Here is a 20,858-nt window from a genome sequence, read left to right on the forward strand (position 1 = left end):
CGTTTTCTTTTGGTCAACTCAGATTTTTAGACTCCTTTCATTTTATGGCGGCTTCGCTAGATCGGTTGGTTAAAAATTGTTCACCCGATGATTTTAACTTACTTTGTGAAAGGTTTCCAAATAACCCAAATTTACTCTTGAAAAAGGGAATTTACCCCTATGAGTATATAGACTCCTTTGATCGGTTCCAAGAGAGACAACTCCCACCAGTAGACGCTTTCTATAGTTCTCTGAAGCAGGGAGGAATAACCGAGCAAGAATACGCTCGTGCGGAAACAGTATGGGAAGCCTTTGGCTGTCAAAATCTAGGTGACTACCACGACCTATACGTGGAAACGGACGTGCTATTGTTAGCGGGTGTATTTGAAAACTTTCGGAAGGTATGCAAGAAGAACTACGGCCTTGACCCAGCCAACTACTATACGGCGCCAGGCCTTTCGTGGGACGCCCTCTTAAAGCATTCGGGTATACAACTGGAACTACTGACAGACATTGACAAGCACTTGTTCTTTGAAAGGGCAAAAAGAGGTGGTATCTCGGGTGTGGGCGCAAAGCGATACGCGAAAGCTAATAGCCCAGAACTACCCGACTATGACCCAAATAAGCCAGAGTCACAGATCATGTACCTAGACGCAAATAATTTATACGGCTGGGCGATGAGCAAATATCTGCCTGTAGGGGAATTTACCTGGGAAACAGACTTAGAAAAATTTAATTACTATTACATCCAAGAGTTGCGACTAACCGACGACTACGGTTACATGTTTGAGATTTCTTTAGATTACCCGGAACGTCACCATGACAAACACAATGACTTTCCACTTGCACCTGAAAATATCACGGTACCAAACGAATGGTTTTCGAGTTACCAACTGGATTTAATTGGTAATGGCGAGCAAGTGACCTCGGTAGACAAACTAGTGGCTACTTTGGGCACCAAACGAAAATACGTGGTTCACTATCGTACATTACAAAAATATCTCAAACTAGGGTTGTGGATCAAAGAAGTTCACCGGGTACTGCGTTTCCGTCAAAAGCCGTGGATGAAAAGCTACATCGACAAAAACACAAAATTGCGCAAGAAAGCAAAAAATGATTTTGAGAAGGACTTTTTCAAATTGATGAATAACTCGGTTTTTGGCAAGACGATGGAAAATGTAAGACATCGAATTGACGGTCACCTCCTAAGGGACGAACAAGACGCCGCAAAATACAAAAAATTAACTTATAAACCGAATTATAAATCGACGGTGCCATTTGGGGACTGTTCTCTTTCGTTTGTGGAGATGTACCGAACCAAAACAAAATTAAATAAGCCAATCTATTGCGGTGTAAGTATTCTCGATATCTCAAAAACGTTGATGTATGATTTCTACTACAACGAACTAAAATCAACTTTTGGTGAAAAAGTAAATTTACTTTATACGGACACTGATTCTCTATTAGTTCAAATCGAGCAAAGCTCCGTCGATTTAACTGGTTACCTAAACGAAAAGCGCCATTTGTTTGACTTTAGTAATTATCCACCGGGTCATCCGCTTTACAGCGTCAAAAATAAAAAAAGTCATAGGCAAAATGAAAGACGAGTTTGGCGGTAAAACAATTTTAGAAGCCGTTTGTATCAGACCAAAAATGTATTCGATCTTAACTACCGATCAAAAGCGAGCACCAGCGAGCTACGAGCAAAGCGAGTACTTTTCTTTAAAGAAGGCGAAAGGGGTCTCCAAGGTAGTAACCGAGAAACGATTGACCCACAAGATGTATAAAAGATGCCTATTTGAAAGGGTTTCTCATTTCAATAAACAACAACTATTTAGATCGGATAAACATCGGGTGTTCACCATTTCACAAAATAAACTTAGTTTGTCGCCGTTGGACACAAAGCGTTACATATTGCCGAACGGAATCGATACGTTAGCTTACGGGCATAAGGACATAAACTACTCCGGTAATTCGGTATCCTCGGGTACTACCTGAAGTTCCTCTTTGACGAAACTCCTATTCGGGCCGTTTAATAGGTAGTACAATGTTGGGCCCGTTTTGACTCTCTTGCCTTTCACCCGTTTAAATTGACTAGTTCGCTTTTCAAATTGGTAGACGTCCACGGACCATATCGGATCTGTTGCCCTTCTGACGGTGCCACCCTCTTGCTCGCCCGAGTAATAGAGGTACCTAACTAATACACTTGGAGGAAGTTCTCTTTGGGTAGTTCTTACAGGTGTACTCGGTATTTGGCTCACTCGGTCTGATTTGACGGCTTCTGCAGGAACGGCATCGATTAAACGCGTTTTTTCCTCGTTTAACGATTTCACGACCTGGGGCAAACGTTCTACCCATTCCACGTTACGCACACCCACGTTTAACATTTCTTGAGCGTATTGGTGGCCAAATAACCTTTCGGCTAAAGTGCGGTTAAACCTTTCCACGATTCCTTGAGATCTGTGTACCCCAGGTTCACCCACTTGAATTTGTACTTTATTTTTTGTCATTAACCGTTTGAACTCGCCTTTGAATTCAGATCCCGAGTCTACCATTACGAATTTGGGCCACGTCAAAGGTGATCGCCCGTTACTCCCTCTGGTCGCAGCTCGCTTCGCTCGCTCGTAAATTTTCTTTATTGCCTCGCTAACTTGTTCGGCGGTTTTACTGGTCAACGGTTCTGCTTCTTTATACCGCGAACCCACGTCTACCACGGTCAAAGCGTACTTAAATGTTTTTCTTTTAACTCGGTCCCAGGGTAAATAAAGTATGTCCATTTGATGCGCGTAATTAGGTTCGACCGATTCTGATTGCAACATTGTAGGTCTGGGTACGTAATTTGGTGCGGGTAAATATATTTGCCAAACGGCCTGCTTTTTTAGCCACTTCCTAATAACCGATTTGTCTGCACCGGTCTTTTCGTGTAGACGATCGACAGCACTTTTTCCTCGCCAGTAACCCTGTGGACTGTAAAATAGTTTTTTAAAAGTTTGGTCCATTTTAAAAATACTAGTTTTTAAATTTAAGCGTATGAGTTACGAGCTGAGCGAGTACCGGTAAGCCAACAACCCGACTATCGCAGTTCCACTTATAATCTAAACAAACTCGCGAATTTTTTGATCTTCGGAAGGCTCGTAAAAATCGGACAAAGTAGGCTCTGGTGGTAACGGGGTAATACTCTTACCGGTTAATTCTGAATAAGCCCGCAACGCTTCGTCCACGTTTACAAATGTTTGCTGACTCGCGCGTTCTTGTCGCATTCGTTCGTTCAAAAAGTCTAGCATGTGTACGCGTTTTTGTTCCCACTCTTGTTTTGCTTGCGCCAGTTGCTCTAACGCAAGGTCGTGACGCTTTCGTTCTTCGTCAACATTATTTTTTGATAAACTGCTAAATAAAAAATTTGAGCCTGTGAATGCTAAGGCGTTTACTATCGCTCCTCCAACCATCATTAAAACACTAGCCATTTTTAAAATAAGGTTAAATTAAATAGTGATGGACGACCGAAGGGAGGACGAAGCAAAGCGAGTTAAAGATAAATTAATCGAGATTCAAACCGAACAGGTAGAAACTCAGCTAAAGATCGACGAAATCGCCCATATGTTAGAAGGTGAAAAATATGAAGATCTGTTTTTTGCAGCGGGTTTAACGTTAGTCGTGTTTTCTTTTCTTTTTAAAATGATAAAATAAGAATCGTATATATTAAAAGTAAGATGTACACCAAAAAGCTTAACCCGAGTCGCAGACTTAAAGTTCCTCGCGCGATCAAAGGTGAGCGGCGCGAAGTCACCATTACGCACAACCCGAGTACGATAGACGCGGGTCACACGTTAAACGTAAAATTCCCCTCCTTAGGTATGGACGAAGTCATGGTACCCGGTACTGCAAAGCTCGCCTTTAAACTCGATCTCGACGGTGCCTCGGATGACAACAGGACGGTCTATAACAACGTGGCGAGAAACTTGGTGTCGGAAATAAATATAAGTCTCCAGGGAAATAAAATCGTAAGTTACTATGACGCGGACGTATTTCACAATTTCAAGGACAATTGGTTGCCCCTGTCACAGACCAAAAATATGGCGTATTTTGGACTTGAGAAAGAAAATGTAGCTAAGTTACGTCTAGGAGCTAGCGATGCTAATGCTGCCGCAAACGATGGTAAGGACAAAGCAATTGCCGACGCTTTTAAAAACAGGTACGCGATTCCACTAGACACGCCTATGTTGACAGATCACGCTCCATTTTATCCTTCGTGGTTTAAAGAACCTCTAACGTATCAACTAACTTTTAACAGACACGACAAAGTGGTTAATTCGTCAGATACCGCGGCTGAATATCAAATTTCAGATCTGACCCTGGAATACGAGGTAGTCACCAACCGAGACTTGGCCCAAACCTTGAGAAACAAGAAGACGATGTATTACCTTTTTGACCGGATTCACTCGTGGAAGAAGCAAGCGGTAAACAAGTCAGATACGCTATGGAATATAAGCATAGACCAGAGTATTAGAAGCCTAAAAGGGGTGTTGATTTTATTCAGAGACCCGGCGATCAAAGATCCGCAAAAATTTTATAATCCACACATCACTAAAACGGTCGTCACAGTCGAAGGAAAACCAAATCAATTGTACTCGCAGGGTCTGTTTGAATATCAACATTGGAACGAAGTTATAAAGTATTTCGGAGACTCGGATAAAGAATTGGCTAGAGGGGTCGTCTCGGACTTATCTTTGTTGGGAGTAGATCTAGCCGACTATCTAAAAGACAAGTACGGTCTATGGCTAGACTTCCGAAGTTCTGACGACAATTCTGCTCACGGATCGGGCAGACCTCTAGGCGGAGGAGGAGACATATCTATACAGATGGAACGAACGGCCGAAACCGCGGGGCCGTAGACGATGTACGTGTTCTTGGTAATGGATTCTCAACTAACGGTGGAAGATGGAAACTTCAAAAGTTTAGTCTATTAAAATTAAATGAACCAAAGCGAAAACGAGCGAGTGGAACGAAGTGAGAACGACCAGAGGGAGTACGAGCGTAGCGAGAACCAGATGTTTAAGAATCCCCACTGTGCCTTAATCGTGGGCAAGACGGGGTCGGGGAAGACTAACTGGATCTTAAATCTTTTAGAGACAGAATACCGATTCACCTTTGAAGCTATCGTGATCATATGCCCGACGCTATATAAGAATAAAACGTATTTAGAACGACTGTGGGTGTACACCGATGAAAATGTCTATCTTTGTGACCTGGATCGAGAAAGACTAGAATTAAATGAGGCGATAGAACTTTATCAGAGAGTATTCGATGGTGTAAATACATTATTTATTATCGACGATTGTGCGGCCGATCAGTTTATTAAGTATCGTAAGAAGTCTAAGAGTGGTTCAGTTTGTGCTTTGTCTAAGATGGCGTTCTCGGGTCGACATTACCTCCACAGCTGCTGGCTACTCACACAAAAGTATAATTCTGTTTTAAAAGACTTCAGAGAAAATACCGCCTGGACGGCAATATTTCACTGTAAGGATCGTAATTCATTTGATCAGTGTTTAGACGAAAACGACGTTGTGCCAGACGAAAAGAGAGAAGAAATCAAAAGACACCTACGTGACGTGAAATTTAGTAAGTTGGTGTTAAATACCGAACCACCCGCAAGTTACTCAGCCCAGTTGTAACTAAATAATAGGTATGTTATTAATTTGCTTTACTTTGTTGATTAACTAGTTACGCCAGCTGTGCTATAATAAAATTTAATTTAGTTATTGTAAATAAGCAACAATGCTACAATACGTTCAACTAGTTATTCAATTAGTTATTGCGGTTAACCTGACCTACTACACCTACGAGTACATACGACTAAAGTATACTTACAACAAATTTAAAGAGTACTTATTATTAAAATGGACGACATAAAAAGCATATTCACCGAGCGAAGCCAAGCGAGCAGCGAATCAAACGTAAAGGACCGCCTTTGCGCGATAGCTGCCTCGGGCGAAAGCAAGAAGTATCTCGGAAAAGAATACTCGATAAAAGAAATTGAAGCTCTGCCACCAAAAGAACAAGAAAAGCTGTTTAACCTCTACGAAGTTAAGTTTGGCAAAGAAATTGTCAAAACCCTTGGTCACTCGATTTTAAGTTTGTACTCTCGTCTACTAGGAATAGCCACCCCGATCGATCTACTCGGATTCAACGTCAACTTAAAGTCCGAAGAAGCGCTTACTAAAGATCTCAACGACGATCCGATTATCAGTCAAACTATGGGTAGACTACTTACAGAGGTCTGTTATAAATATGGAGTTTATCTTTCTCCACTTACAACAATGCTGATTACAACAAAACACCTGGAGTTTAACAAAAGTTCTGTTATTATAAAAGAGGATGTCAACAAACGAAGTGAACCCAACACCAGCGAGCAACAACGAAGCGAACTCGAGCAACCAAATTCAGACGGTAACTAAGCGAGTAGAAGAAACTACGACTGAAAGGAGTACTAAAGCTAAAAATCCAAAGCGTGTAGAACAAGGTAAGAAGTTAGCGGAACATAACAAGAAGATGAAGCAACAACTCGTTAAGATGAAATTAGCGGACGAAGCTAACGGTGAAGAGAGTAACCAAAATAAGATCTATCAAACGGTTACAGAGAACAGAAGCTTGATACTCGGTTCGTTGGGGGTTGCGGGGGTTGTGATCTACTTAATTTGGAGAAACAAGTCGAGCAGTTCACGACAAATTAGCGCTCAGCCAAAGCAAAGCTTGACTATTCCCAAACAAGAACCAATTTTAGATATGGAATAAAAGTTCCTTATTATTAAATATGAGTAACGCTAAATCAATCGACGTAAACGGAATCGCCAATACGGTTTACCACGGCGCAGTTGTTTCAGGAATCTCACTCGGATACGCCATGCTGTCGAGTAAGCTATTTAAAATTAAACCACCGGATTTCAATAAGTTGTCTGCCGAAGATGCATTAAAATTAACCGCTTTGTCCAGCGGCGCATTGGCTACCCAAGGTTGGTTGGTAGCGCAGGGTATTCTACCCTCAACATTTCCTATGGGCAGTCCGAGTTAAGTTTTCTTATTTTAAATGGATGAAGGGGGATTTGAAATGGACGACATGGGTCAAGAACGTGAACAAGAAGAATTACAACAGTACGATACCCTTGATACAAGGCTACAAGAAATGATTCTTGTTGAGAGAGATTGACTTTAAAGTGCCACCAGATCTAGAAGCAAAGAGTAGAGATATATCAGAAATCAACGCTAAGATGAGAAACTTTTATGATGAGATTGAAAGAGAAACTGGGTTGAAAGTAGAAAATGGAAGTGGAAATACAAATATATTTCACCTTGATTCAAAAGGAAGACTCTATGCAACCCATAACGGCAAAGAAATCCGCCTGACTAAAACAATAATAGATAAAAGTGGACGACGGTTTCTTGCGTTGTCTAGCTTAGAAAAAGAAGGAGGCGTAGATTTTATTAGACACACTTTAGGGTTAGAAGGCTACAAAAACCCTGCATTTCAATTAATTGAAGAGGCAAAAGCTGTTTCAGAAAATATAGAAAAGATCACGAGTGAAGACGGATCTATAGACCAACTCGATGAGCCACTCGATCAACTTCAAGAAATAGCACAACAGTCTCATAACTTAGACCCAGAAGATGCAAATTCAGAATTTACTCTCAGAGAGATTAGAGGACTCGACCAAAGCTTACAAACAATAAGAGGACAATTAAAACTTGTAGAAGCTAAGATCGCGAGTGTAAAAGAAAATATTCGGATAATTGAAGATGCATTAAAGGAACCAGATATCACGCAAGACTCAAAAGAATTAGGACTTAAAAGTCTCAGAAATCTTTACAATGAGTTAGAAGCATTAAACGCCCAACGAAAAAATTTAACCTCGGGATTTAGAAACCAACTTAAAATGTTAAAAGAAACGATCCAAACGGCTCTAGGTAAAGATTTGACTTTACGCGAACGAATTAATATTTTATTTAGAGAACAAGGCGTCACGATCGCGAGCATTTTAACGGCGATTAGTTTAGCGATAAGTACCATCGTTAGTAGTATAGTTGCCAGCGTCAGAGCTGTTGGAACGAGCGGAGCGATCAAACCAACGCCTGAACCAACGCCAGCTCCTCCTTCCAAAGGTGGAGTTACCGATTGGATCAAACGTCAACTGTGGAACCTGGCAAACGTATTAAAGAAACTTGGGTTGAGCGCTTTAGGAGCTTTGCCCGGGGTCATCGGCAGCATTTTGAGTTGGATTTTTAACGTGGCGAGTAAAGCGGTCGGATGGGTGGCAGAACACGTTTGGACCTTGTTCGTGGGCGCGGGTGTTTTGCTTTTGACGTACGTACAAAAGAATGGATAAAAAGGACCAAAAAGAAAAAATATTCCTTCCTAGATTTAGGAGGGAATATTCTCTTTTGCTCTAATTCAAAACGTTCTCGCTTCGTTTAAGTTAAAATTTTATACAACATAAACCCGACAACACCCACTGCAACGGCTCCGATGGTTAATGATAGTTTCTCTTCGTTGTGTGCGTCTAAAGGCTTACTAAAAACCGGCTTTACAGTTGGCTTCCTCGGTAACACTTCTGGTTGAATCGCTTCTTCATTAAAGTCAGCTTTTAAACTCGCTCCGTTATTTAAACTCGGTACGTATCCAGTCTTCATATCCTCAGTCGCGACTTGTAAATTATTGTTATACCCCTCAAACGTTCCGACGCGTAAGTCCATATCTGAGGGCACCAGGTACAAACCTGGGGCAACTACGAAGTTTAAAGGCGTTTTTGCGTACTGTAGCGAATCTTGATATTGGTCGATCGACTGTTCGAGATCAGGGCCCGAATTAATTAAAGATTCTACGATCATAATAGCCCCTAGTAATGCGTAGACGTAAGCTCGAATTGATTCGTTTACCTTGGTGATTCCCACGTCAGTCAACCGCGACTTTTTAGGAATAAAACCCCACCATCCGATAGTCACAACCTTTGGATCTTGCAAAATATATTCTACTACGTATTGTGCCGTTACGCCGGAGTCAACCTTAGAGTAACCGAGTTGCATGACTTTGTGCACAAAAGAAAGGTTAGGCTTTGTAGCGCCTAGCCCGAGACCTAAATTTGTTGCGGTCCAGTCTTTGTCTACCTCATCCGCATCTAATTTTGGATTATAATCGTTTCCTGGTACGGGTAACCACTGTCTAACACCCGTGTCTATCAAACCGACCCGATCAAAATAATAAGCGATACCAAGACCATTTGTATAAAGATCAACTTTTTGCCTAAAGTTCATATCTGGGTCAACTCCGTATAAAAGGCACGTGTCGGTAAACTTCCGATGGTCATAATTATTGTTAATCACGTCAAATACGTCGTCGCTCGGAATGGGCATCACGCAGTCATAAAATATTTTTCGTACGGTATAATACAAGTGAAAATTAAATAAAGCCGAGACATATGGGTCGTGACTAGACAGTAAATCAGAACCCACACCGCAGGCCGTTGTCGCGCAATAGACCGCAAAATTAAATTGATTTTGATAAAATGTCAACGGATCTGAGTTCCAGCGTTCTACCACTTCGTCCGTGGTTACTTTTGGTAGTTTATACGCGTGTGTTAAATTTGGAAACTCGGCTATAAAGGCATTTGTCTTTGTTTAAAAGAAGAAAAATCAGTAAATTTGTCTTTTATTACACTTATTGTAGATAACATGTGTGCTTTATATACTTTTATTCGTCTAACATTATATTCCCAATTTAAAGTGTATTTTTGTATGTTTCTTAAAAAATTTTGAGTCGCAAAATAAAATCCAAAAAAAACATCTATTAATTGTAAACTTGGTTTTTCAATTTCATATTTTTCACCTATATATAGATCACTATATTTTTGCACCAAGGCTTGATTGATTGATCCATCATCACCGGGTTCGTTAGATAATTCTTTTACCCCCCACTCAATCTCTGTCTCTCTCATAATGTTAAAAAACTTTTTTTCTAGCTGAATGTTTTTGGCGCAGATACGTTTGCTCCCTTTTTCGTTTTTAATCTCGTTTTTTAGTTTAAATGTCTGTGGATTATTAGTCAAGTGAAATGTATGCGTCTCAATATCTTTCTCCATTTTATTAATAGATATCTAATTCAATCAAAATTTTACCGACGTTGTTCAAGAGTTCATCTCGCTCGTTTCTCAAAGAAAAGGTCAACTCACTGATGTTCCGAGATAATAGCTTTTTAGGTGTTTTATTCGTTGATTCATAAGGGATAACGCCGAGCAGGTTAGAAGACTTTCCGTTATAAAAATTTACAGAGTGCTCCAATTGCTGGCAGTGAATAAACATAGGAGTTGAGTTATACTCACCTATATAAATAACATTGGGCGAAAGTTTGTTTTCGGGTAAGTTTAGCAAGTTAGCCACCTCTCTATTGAGCCGCAATTTGAGATTGGGATCTGTAATGGTTAAGGTCACCCTTTTTGATTCCGAGTGCACCTTAAAACTTACACCAGGGATGGCGTTTAAAATAAAATCAAACCAGTCGATTCCGTAATACCCGGTAGACACCACGATGCTTCCTCTTTGCGACTCGGGCAACGGTTGAGCCAAACTTGGAACTAATAAAGCATATATAGGTTCTTTCATTCCCGTCAAAATAAGTTTTGGGGCCGTCTCTTTTCTTCTTTTTTCGTTTCTGCCCAAATTTGTATCCCATTGAATGTCGGTGTCTTGTGTTACGTATAAATATTCAGCTTCAAACTGAATGTTTTTGACCCGGACTACTTTATCGCCTTTAATGTTGTTAATCTCGTTTTTTAATTCAAACGTTTGAGGATTTTCAGTCAAATAAAACGTATGCATTTCCATTTTTAAATTAAACTATTTTTAAACTTCTCCATAGCGTTTTCCCAGTGCCTATCTGAGGCACCAAAAAGTTCTTTAACTTTAGATTCGGTTTCCCCAGTGACGTCTTGATAACAGACTGCAATTAAAGCCTCCAACGGTTTACCCCGAGAAATCTTACCGTTTAAAGCCTGATTCAATCGATACTCTATTTCACCCGCTTCGCCGTTTTGAAAACAGATATTATACTTCTGCAACGTTTTTCTCGATTTTGGCGGCTTGGGTTTTTTCCAAACGTGATGCTTGTAATACCGATCTCCCACTTCTGCAGCGCCAAAACGGGCGATCCACCCAAAAACTTTATTACAATGTTTACACACATATCTTTCGTCTATTTCAACTATTTGGTGATCGCAAGTAGCGAGATCTTTTGCTCTTGCTCCGATTATGTGAACCTCTTTTAGATTACGTAAATGGCAAAGCTCCGCATCAGTCATTTTATATAAAGTTTATTTATTTAAAGTAAAAAAAATTTAACCCCGGGGAAACCGAGGTTAAATTGAGAAGCAACTCGCTTTTACTCAAACGCGTCCAAAAGATAAGGTTTTTCTTCAACCGTTAGCATAGCCGATATGACCCTATACCTAACGCTCGCACCGCAAGACAGAGAACCGTGGGCTCCATGATAGATGTCCTTAGGAGAGATCAAAGAGATCGCTTCGCATTTCTTGTTAGCAAAAAGAGCGTGATCGATTTCTTTAAATGACTTATCCACCAAAGTGGCGTCATAGGCGATCTTAACATACATCCTACTTTTATCGGTAAAAGCCGGTTTAACTAAGTAATTAATTTGATCGGGTATGTCGTCTAATCTCTGAGACACCTTAAAAGAGTTACGCGTAATCACGGGAAGGTCTTCCAGGGCTTCGTCCGTTAATTCTTCAAAATGCCTGTAAACCGCCTCATTTATACGTAATAGCAGCGATTCAGTATTGGGAGACAGTTGATAACAAATTTGTTTTTGGTCAGTAGGTTCCTTAGTACCATATTTGTAAACCGGGTTTATACCATAACAAGGGTCTTCGAGCCTAATTAACAATCGTTTCTGTTCTCCATCGTGGGAATAGAGAATCTTAGAAGAATTCTTTGTAGGCCTTAAAATGACTAGGTTTTTAGGGTCAAAGGGGCCATAAGTAATCTTTGGGTTCTTGTTGCCGTCATTTAGACGTTTGTGATCATTTGAGACGATATACATGTTCTATTTATAATAAGGTTTTTTAAATTTTTTATCATTTTTATTTAAAATATAAATTTTAGATCTGTGTCATATTCAATAATGAACCCACTTTTATATAGAACTGAGTCAAGTTTAGTAGCTGAAATGGGTAATAATTCCCCCTTTCGCACAGGTCTCAGCTTTTTAAACTTACCATTTACACGCGCTACATAATTATACCCATGCAACTCTACACAATTTACGCAACAAGTACAATCGATACAACCGAAACACTTGATACAACTGTTACAATTGTGACAGTCCTCGCAATCATTTAACGCGGTTGAATAACTACAGTCATACGAATCAAAACAATCTACGCAATCTTTACATCTACCACAATTGATGCTAATGACGCAACCCTTACATCTAACGCAATCTTTACAATGGTGACAATTCTTACACAACTTACATTCGACGCAGTTATATAAATTTTTAGAAGCAAAACAACGAGAGCAATCTAAACAGTCCGTCAAGCTCCGAGAACTAATAACGTCTTTGCAAAAATAACAATTCAAGTTTCCAGTTTGTTCTTCCATTTATACAAAGAGCATTTACTTAAGGCGGTTCCAATATAATCATATCTTTGTTCACGTTTCTAGTTTGATCTTCCATTTATTTTTTCGGGCGAGTGAGAACGAGCGGCACCGGCTGGTCAAAAGGTTCGAGTGGCAAATAAAAGAGATTTTGACACAAATGTATAATATTTGCATCCTTATTTTAGGGGGTTGATGAGGTACCCAGGGAAAAGTGACAAAATCTAGAATTTTAGATTTTTAAGAGATTCCCTGAGATTTTTTGGTTGTATAGGTACCCAAGGGTTTTTGATAAAAACGGTGAAAAAGGGGGTGTGATCCGGAACTCTCCTATCTCTACTACTATTGGATCAGTGTAAAGTCACAAATCAGCTACTAGTTAACTACACGTAGTTGTCCTTTATCAAACTTGCACCTTGTCGTAACTCTCTGAAAAGAGTACAGAACTGTGACGTCATTCTGAATCAGGAAGTGCAGCGCAAACGAATGGACTACGCGGTGCACGCGTAAGTTCACGCTATGGTTCTCGCCCCAGTGCCTTTGACACATACAAATGTGCGTGTAACGTATTCACGGTCCGGGGATTTGCCCATGTTGATTCGCGTTCATTTAAAAAAAAAAATGGTACAGAGAAGCTGTCAGGGAGAGCATTTAATTTTGACCTCCATTGTTTGCGTGAATGTGTATTATTTTTTGCTACGTGATGCACTATTGTAACATTTTAATCACTCGGTATTTACACAGCAAGATTCTGTGCAGTGAGGTTAATGACTTTATCTCCTTGATATGAACAACAGAGCTCAATAGCTCTGAGATGGCCGAGTGGTTAAGCGCGCGGTTATCAGATCGTCAGACGGTGGGTTCGAATCCCAGTGGTGGTTTTTATTTTCCAAACGCTTGCTGTCAGTCAGTCGCTATAAGAGACTCTAATTCACCCCGTCAAATACCAGCAGTACCTTAGCCTACTGGATAAGCTCTGCGGCTGGCACTGTCCGCGAAGTCCAGGTGAGCACCTTAGTACAGGTTCGAGACGTTATGGCCCACTCGGCGGCCAGGGCTTAGGGGCTTGTCTCGTGTCCTCCCTTGCATGGTCGCTCGAACCCTTTTGGGGGTTAAATGGATGGGCAGGGAGGAAGTGCGTTGGGCCGGGAACCCCGAGATCCCAGAAGAGTCCTATATGGAAGCCGGTAACTGCGATTCTTGCGAATTTCAGGAGTCCGTGCGCCTGAATGCTTGGTCAACACCGCATAACTTTTGTCTTTTTCCGCCTCGGCACTTTTTTTTTCACGTCCCCGGGCGCGGAAGAACCCACAGGGTAATTTTCTAGGTTTGAATACGGTGAGCCAAAGGATTGATGCTGATTTACTTTCATTTATAATATTAATTCCCTAAATTTTCGACAGTGATGCCGACCCCCAACCGTGTTGGGCCCAATTTTCTTCTCAGTGATCTCAGTATTAAAAGCTGTGTGGTGTATAATGTTAAATTTATTACTGGTGATTCAACAGTAAGAGACCCAGGGGTGGCACAGTCGGGCTGCACTCGCCTCCCTATTCCATCGACGGAAATACATTTTCATTGGTTACAACAAGAAATTTCGTTGGCTTTCAACTGCAGAATAATTTGATATTTGAAGAGAAATTCTCAAAAAAGATACGTCTCGCATATCTTCTTGGGCTACCCCCAAAGTTGCAACAGGTGCGTTGCAACTGCCGCTCTTTCTTGTGAATGGTTGATCCATCACTGGCCGGACAGGTCTCCCGAAAAATACGAGCAGGAAAACGACGAAATAAACTCCAAAGAAACGAACCACCCCTAGGTGCTGGAATTTCAACAACAGCAAATGACATCGAGAATGCAACGGATGTCAAATCAGTAAGCCTTTGGGTCTACCTCACTGTCGCCGGAAAAGGCGCGAAGCCCACTCCGTTTTCCCCCACGGTAACGCACGTTAGATTTAATTTGGATGGGACTTCACTTAATCCGTGCCTCATCGGCCATAAGTTGAACATCAGAATTCGGAGTTACAAAAATGCCACGGCAAAAAAGTCACCATCGCATAGTCAAGCAGATCCCCTTTCGAACTCGGATAGAATACTGCCAAAATGTACCCGTCATTTCTCACCAGTTTACAAAAATCAAATGCAAGTATTGGCCCTCGCACATTTCCCTAGTTGCCGGGCGTGAAAACGGCACGATGGGCACCGTAAGTCGTTTCTGTACCAAAATGGGCCCTTCACATTAACAGAACACATCAACGAATTTTGCACATGCAGTTATGGGCAGAAATGCCACGCTGCATCGTCTACGATCATTGATCTCCGTTGTAATTATAGACTGGGTAGGACATCGCGTCCAAAACGCGTCCCGCGTATGCGTATTTCCAGGAGGGTAAATAACGATCGTTGCGACTTTTCTTGCGCGTACCTTCAAACGGAGTCTTTCAAAACCTGCTCGAGGTTATTGTACTTCAGTCGTCAGATTTGAAGGAAAACTGAATTCCACACCTGAAAAGGATCAATTTGGAAAGAGTAATAGTTGACGTGTGCACACAGGCAGCGAATTGCCGGAGATTGATGGTAAATCAACTTTGGGAGAAGGCACTGCTTTTGACATGTGAGCCGCACTTTCAATTCAGAAAGTTTCAACATGCCCAGTACTTTATAATGCAAGACGTAAAGCCTGTTATAGTAAGAAATGTATGACAGTGTGTCGAGCCTATCGGGCTCAGTGTATGAGACTTCACTATGTCGCAGTTCTGATATACTTGTTGGTAAATGTGGTTTCAAAACATGATGATTAATTTGTCTTTTATTTTCCACAGATTTCACAGGAAAATTGTCCAAGAAAGCCACGATTTGTGTTTGTCGGATCTGCAGAAGCAGTCAACTAAAATCATGAATAGATTTCGAATGAAGCAACCCAGAGTGAAAATTCCCAAGCACGACCGCGTAGGCAACAGGTGTGAAAAGTGAATAAAGACCACAAACAAACACACACATGCACAAAAACAGTGTTATAGATTTCGAGTGGGTTATTTAATAAGAAGAAAGTGGTCAGTTAATTCCGGAAAATGATGTTCTTGAATTTTTGTCCGGACTTCGAGAGAGAGGCCTAGGGCATGGCACCCTCCCATAAGAAAATTGTTTTCTCCGTGATATATTTGACTAGGTACCGGTAAATGAACAGCATACAGCATCACATTACCCTCCTGAAAGGCAGCACGCCGCCACTGTTCGGCCGCACACTTTGCGCACAAACAATGCGCGGTGTCCTATCAAGTCTTTATAATGCAGATCAATGTGTGCGATGCACTCCCGGAAAACAGTTGTTACTGTACACGCACAAAACAAAATGGATAACTATCTTGCTTGTGCTAGTACAATTTGCCCGAAATAAAGTTTGTGTATACTTAACGTTCGGCTGTCATTTCTGTTTTCCACAAACAACGCCAGAAAACACACGCCAAACGGCTGGACATGACAAGATTGAGCGGGGGAGTGGATCAAAGAGGGGGGGGCTGGAGAGCGTATAATGGCTACTGCCAATTGTCCCGACATGTTTGTCCAGGATTGTCTGGTTTTACGTATGCCCGCTGATGTGTGTGAGAAGGATAGAGTGTGCGAACCGTTTTCGGCACTGGTCGATTCGAATTAACACTAACTTGAAATGAGCATCAAATGCGCCGAACTCACCCCCAAAACATCAAATGCATTGGCACGATTGCATAACAGACCCTACTCACGTGGAGGCCATTTTTGATCTTATTCCCCAAATCTGTTGTATATATTGCAAACTGTCGATTAGGATGGCACCAGACTGTTTTGTAGTTCCTTACCTTGCGTTCCAAGCTTCCCTTTCAGTAATGTTCATAATCTGGCGATGTACAATTCTACGGCTTCAATCGTGTATTTCAAATTATTCATCAGAGTAGACACTCGGGTGGAAATTTATCATGAAACTTCATTTTATTGCTTCATTTGTGCTCTCCACATTCAAAAATGAAGAGTTAACAACAACGCTTTCAAATTCAATGTGGCCGGCCCCGTGAATAAAGTCCATATCTCAACCTTCAGCCGATAGAACGTCCTTCACGCGCTAATATGTTAGGGCGCGCGGGCGCGCGCGCGATAGGTACAAGGCACACTGCCAACGTTGGGCCACAATGCATCATTAAACAACTTGAGTCTCCTTTTTTTTTCTTTTTTTTGTACGGTTTTAATGGATCACCGTTACATTGGACTGTAAAAAAGGGACTAATAATAAAAGGCAAGAATTTAGTACGAAGAATCACACTGATGTATTCACGTCAACATTTCACACAACTGAAAATACAAGTGAAGGTGTACAATGTTGAAAATGAATTATTATAGTACAACAGGAAAAGTGCTTTTTCAACCACATCTTTAAAGGGAAGGGATTTGCTGAATGTGTCTGAAGAGCAATACACCACAAATCAGATGCACCAGACAGTACATGTTATTTAGCAGAACTATTGGGTTCCTGATTAGGCTGTCACTTTATGCTAGTAAAGGAAACGAGAGAAAACGTACCCCTCCCCCAAACAAGGGCAAAAAAATACTACGAAAGAGTTGGGACATATAGACAGGTGTATCCGGTTCGTGAATGAGACGTCACTTCAGTTTAAACCAGGCCCTCTGCACATGCACTGCACGTGGAGTTACATGCATTGATCGCCGATAAACACCCACAACATCGTCGAATACGCACTGAATTAGGGGCACCTGCCAAATTTCAACTGTGAAACAAACATGAGTCGTGAGAAGGTCACCGTTTGGGTAGGACTGTGTGGAAATGGTGCCATTATCGGACCATTCTTTTTCGAACGGAATACGAATGGTCAACGGTACTTGCACATGATCAACGAAGGCATGGTACCCAAACTTCTGATGCACTTTCAAAGGCATGAAAATGGTGTTTTCCGACATCTGTGGTGGACCCAAGACGGGGCACCTGCACACAGGCTCATCGCTGTGAAGAATCTTCACTGTTCCGATATCGAGTAATTGCTCTTAACCATCCAATTGAATGGCCGCACCGTTCTCAAGATCTCACCACGTGTGATTATTTGTATGGGGGTATCTGAAGGACAAAGTTTTCACCAGTCCACTTCGTAACATCCGAGACTTGTAAGAGGTCGCATTCAACAGGAGGTCGACATCTTACGACATGACCCTGCATTAGTGAGACGAGCTGTGGCTGACATGCGCATCCGTTGTGAACTCTGCATTGAAAGGGAAGGCGGACACGCGGAAGGTGTCGGTGCATAATTAACTGTGAATTACTTTATGTTTAAATAATCGGTGTGCCCCTGATATCTTATCCAGGGCACGCATGACAGAGGACAACCTCATTCACTGGTTTATCCAAAGTGTTACAACTGAGTTCGGATGGCCCATTTTCAAGAGAGTGGTGTTCAGTCATGCATGACAGGAGGGATACCATCAAGGTATCATTAGAAAGAATACTGCTTCTACTTTTCGGAGATCCTTATACATTATAAGCATATCTCATGGTTTGGGCATGTTAACCCCTTTCCCCAGGTTTTTTTTTTCTGGGAAACCCTGTATAAGTAGCAAGTCAACACCGCCCCCATGGAACCCAGCACTGAATATGAGTCTTCCGTCTCCATCTTTCACTTCTGGTTTCGCTTCGTTTTTCCCCTGCGGATGCCTTTTGCTCTGAGTTTAGTTTGTCTTCACCAACTTTAAAACATGGCCCTTGAAATTTAAAACCGTCCTTTTTACACATGAACTCAATGTAAGATCCAATTTCAAATTATATCATACATTTTGGATTTTTTTTTCACGTTTGCCGCACAAAAAAACACATGAATTTAAAAAACAATTTCCAATTAAACGTATTGCGCCCGTTGAACTGTAATATTCGCCGAAAGGACAAAACAGACACTCATTCAATTTCCATAAAACCATAACATTTAAATCTGGGTGTATGTAAAAGCAAATTGCCGGCTATAATCTTCCCAACAATTCATAGCAGACCTTATGGGACACCAACGTCAGACAAAGCAGCCGTCGGGTTTCCCACACGCTAAAGTTTGAGAGAGGAGTAAACGAATGGTCGTTCACGGGAAGACACAGGTTTTGACACGGTGGTAGTTTAGAGGCGCAGCTGGTCACCAATGTCGCAGTTAATCATTTATCCTCCAGACATTTCGCCCCTAGGAAATAGATGGCCCCAATCCAAGCCGATGTCACTCTGCGAGCGTTAGCCGGCTTGCACGCTGTTTGAATGATAATGAGGCTTCTAACACCGTTATCTACCATCTACTAGTCGTTGCAGACTTTATAAATGCACCTTGCGTCACATAAAAACCTTATTTTCAAACGTTAGCACTGCCGTTACTTTTTACAGCCATTTTTGTGTTTTATATGGCAAATGTAAATTTACCCTTAAGGAACCCGTGAAGCAATTTCTGATACAAATTTCAAATGTTTGCAGCTGTCCCTGCACGAAAAAAGAAGGAAATCGTGAGATCTACTGGTTAATAAACAAAGTTTGTAATGCACTGACATCACATTTACCGTATTTTAAATAGCTGATTGTTACCGATTGCCAGCTTGCTATGACTTTTAGCTCACTAGCTTATTTACTTGGTTGCTTGCTTGTAATTGTGTTCGTTAAGCAGTGAGATGTGTGTGTGCCACCCTTCGCGCGCTCGGATCAGTTCGGTTCGGTTGGGTGCGGTTTGGTTCGGTTTTGTTCGGGTTGGTCTGGTTCAGTTTGCTGTAGTTTGGTCAGGGCTCTGCTGGGCTTGGCTTGGCTGGGCTTGTCTGGGCTGGGCTAGGCTTGGCTGGGCTGGGCTGGGCTGGGCTGGGCTTGGCTGGTCTGGGCTGGGCTTGGCTGGCTTGGCTGTGCCCAGGTGGGAAAGTTGCAGAGGAGTACAAAAGCTGAACAGTGTCTGGGGAAATGCGGTGCATGGACCTTTCTTATAATACAGGATGAGCGAATATTGCTCCATGAACATCCAGCAAATGTTATGCTAAGGAGAGTACCCCTTCTTTCATTTTGCTACACATGTGGGCTCGGTTGCAAAATCACAGGCTGTCTTTCGTGTTCTATTAGTTTCATGTATTCTAACACTCAACCCCAGCGAAGCAATGGAAACGGATGTTGGAATTAGGAAGTAGTCAGTGGCATTAAGAGAGTAGGGGTGGTTCTGGGGATTGGGGTTTTGGGTTGGGGATTTCCAGAGATTCGGGTGGCGGGAGTCATACCAATCCTGATAGCCCTTACACTGAACGATTGTGTTCAGATTTTTAGTGTAGGACAGCATTGTTAACAACTACATGCGAGAGATTATATGTCAGCATCCTTGAACATTTTAAAGAAACTTCACAAGGGCATTATCCGTAATGATAGGAATGAGGTTTCTAGGGATCCATGCATTTTTCTGAAGCTATATAAGATTTTGTGGCTTTAATGGCATATAACTAATTAAAATGTATTTTTTTATGAAACCTAATGAACCCAATAATGGATCTGTATAAAGGTATAGTTGGCTCTCATATCAATACATAGGCCTACCGAAAATGCCCAAACTAATTCTGATTATTGAAAGTCATTAAACTATGAAAAGCACCTTACATAATCATATCCTGCAATCTGCCTGTCTATCGTTCCTGAAACCAATGCCAAATCTTACCCTAATAGGCTATTGAGTTACCTTGTAACAACTGTTGTATTTAAATGAATTACATTGGTCTGTTAATCGGCATTTCCATTTTCGCTTGGCACGAAACACTGGGGTGGATGATCCCGTGACTAATACACCCGTCCATCTACAAATTGGGATGTTATATCCCCCATCCCCTGGGATTTACGCTCCTAGAAGAGGTGAGTAGTTTTCAGGGTCAAATCGCCCCGAGGAAAGACATTTTTGGGGGTATTTTTGCGATGTCCATTTGACGCCCTCACCCCGAGAATCGGCCTTTAACCTCGTGGGGACGGTGCTCTCTTTCCACTCAACCGCCCAAGTCATAGAAAAGGGAGCGGTTCGACCACCAGCTCATGCGATGTTGACACCACGTCCAGGTCGGCCGCTTCAACGACCTGGCTGCTGCTCCATCATGTCACCCTTTCCTCGGCTTAAGTTTCTCCCGCGGGCACCCCTATCCTTTTTCACTCAGTCTGTCGGAGCTCCTTCACGAAGCGCGCAGTGCGAACAAGGTGCCCTGCCC

Source organism: Acanthaster planci, linkage group LG10 (genome assembly GCF_054643075.1).
Source record: "Acanthaster planci isolate LZ-2023a linkage group LG10, COTS_SCS, whole genome shotgun sequence".
Taxonomy (NCBI): Eukaryota; Metazoa; Echinodermata; class Asteroidea; order Valvatida; family Acanthasteridae; genus Acanthaster; species Acanthaster planci.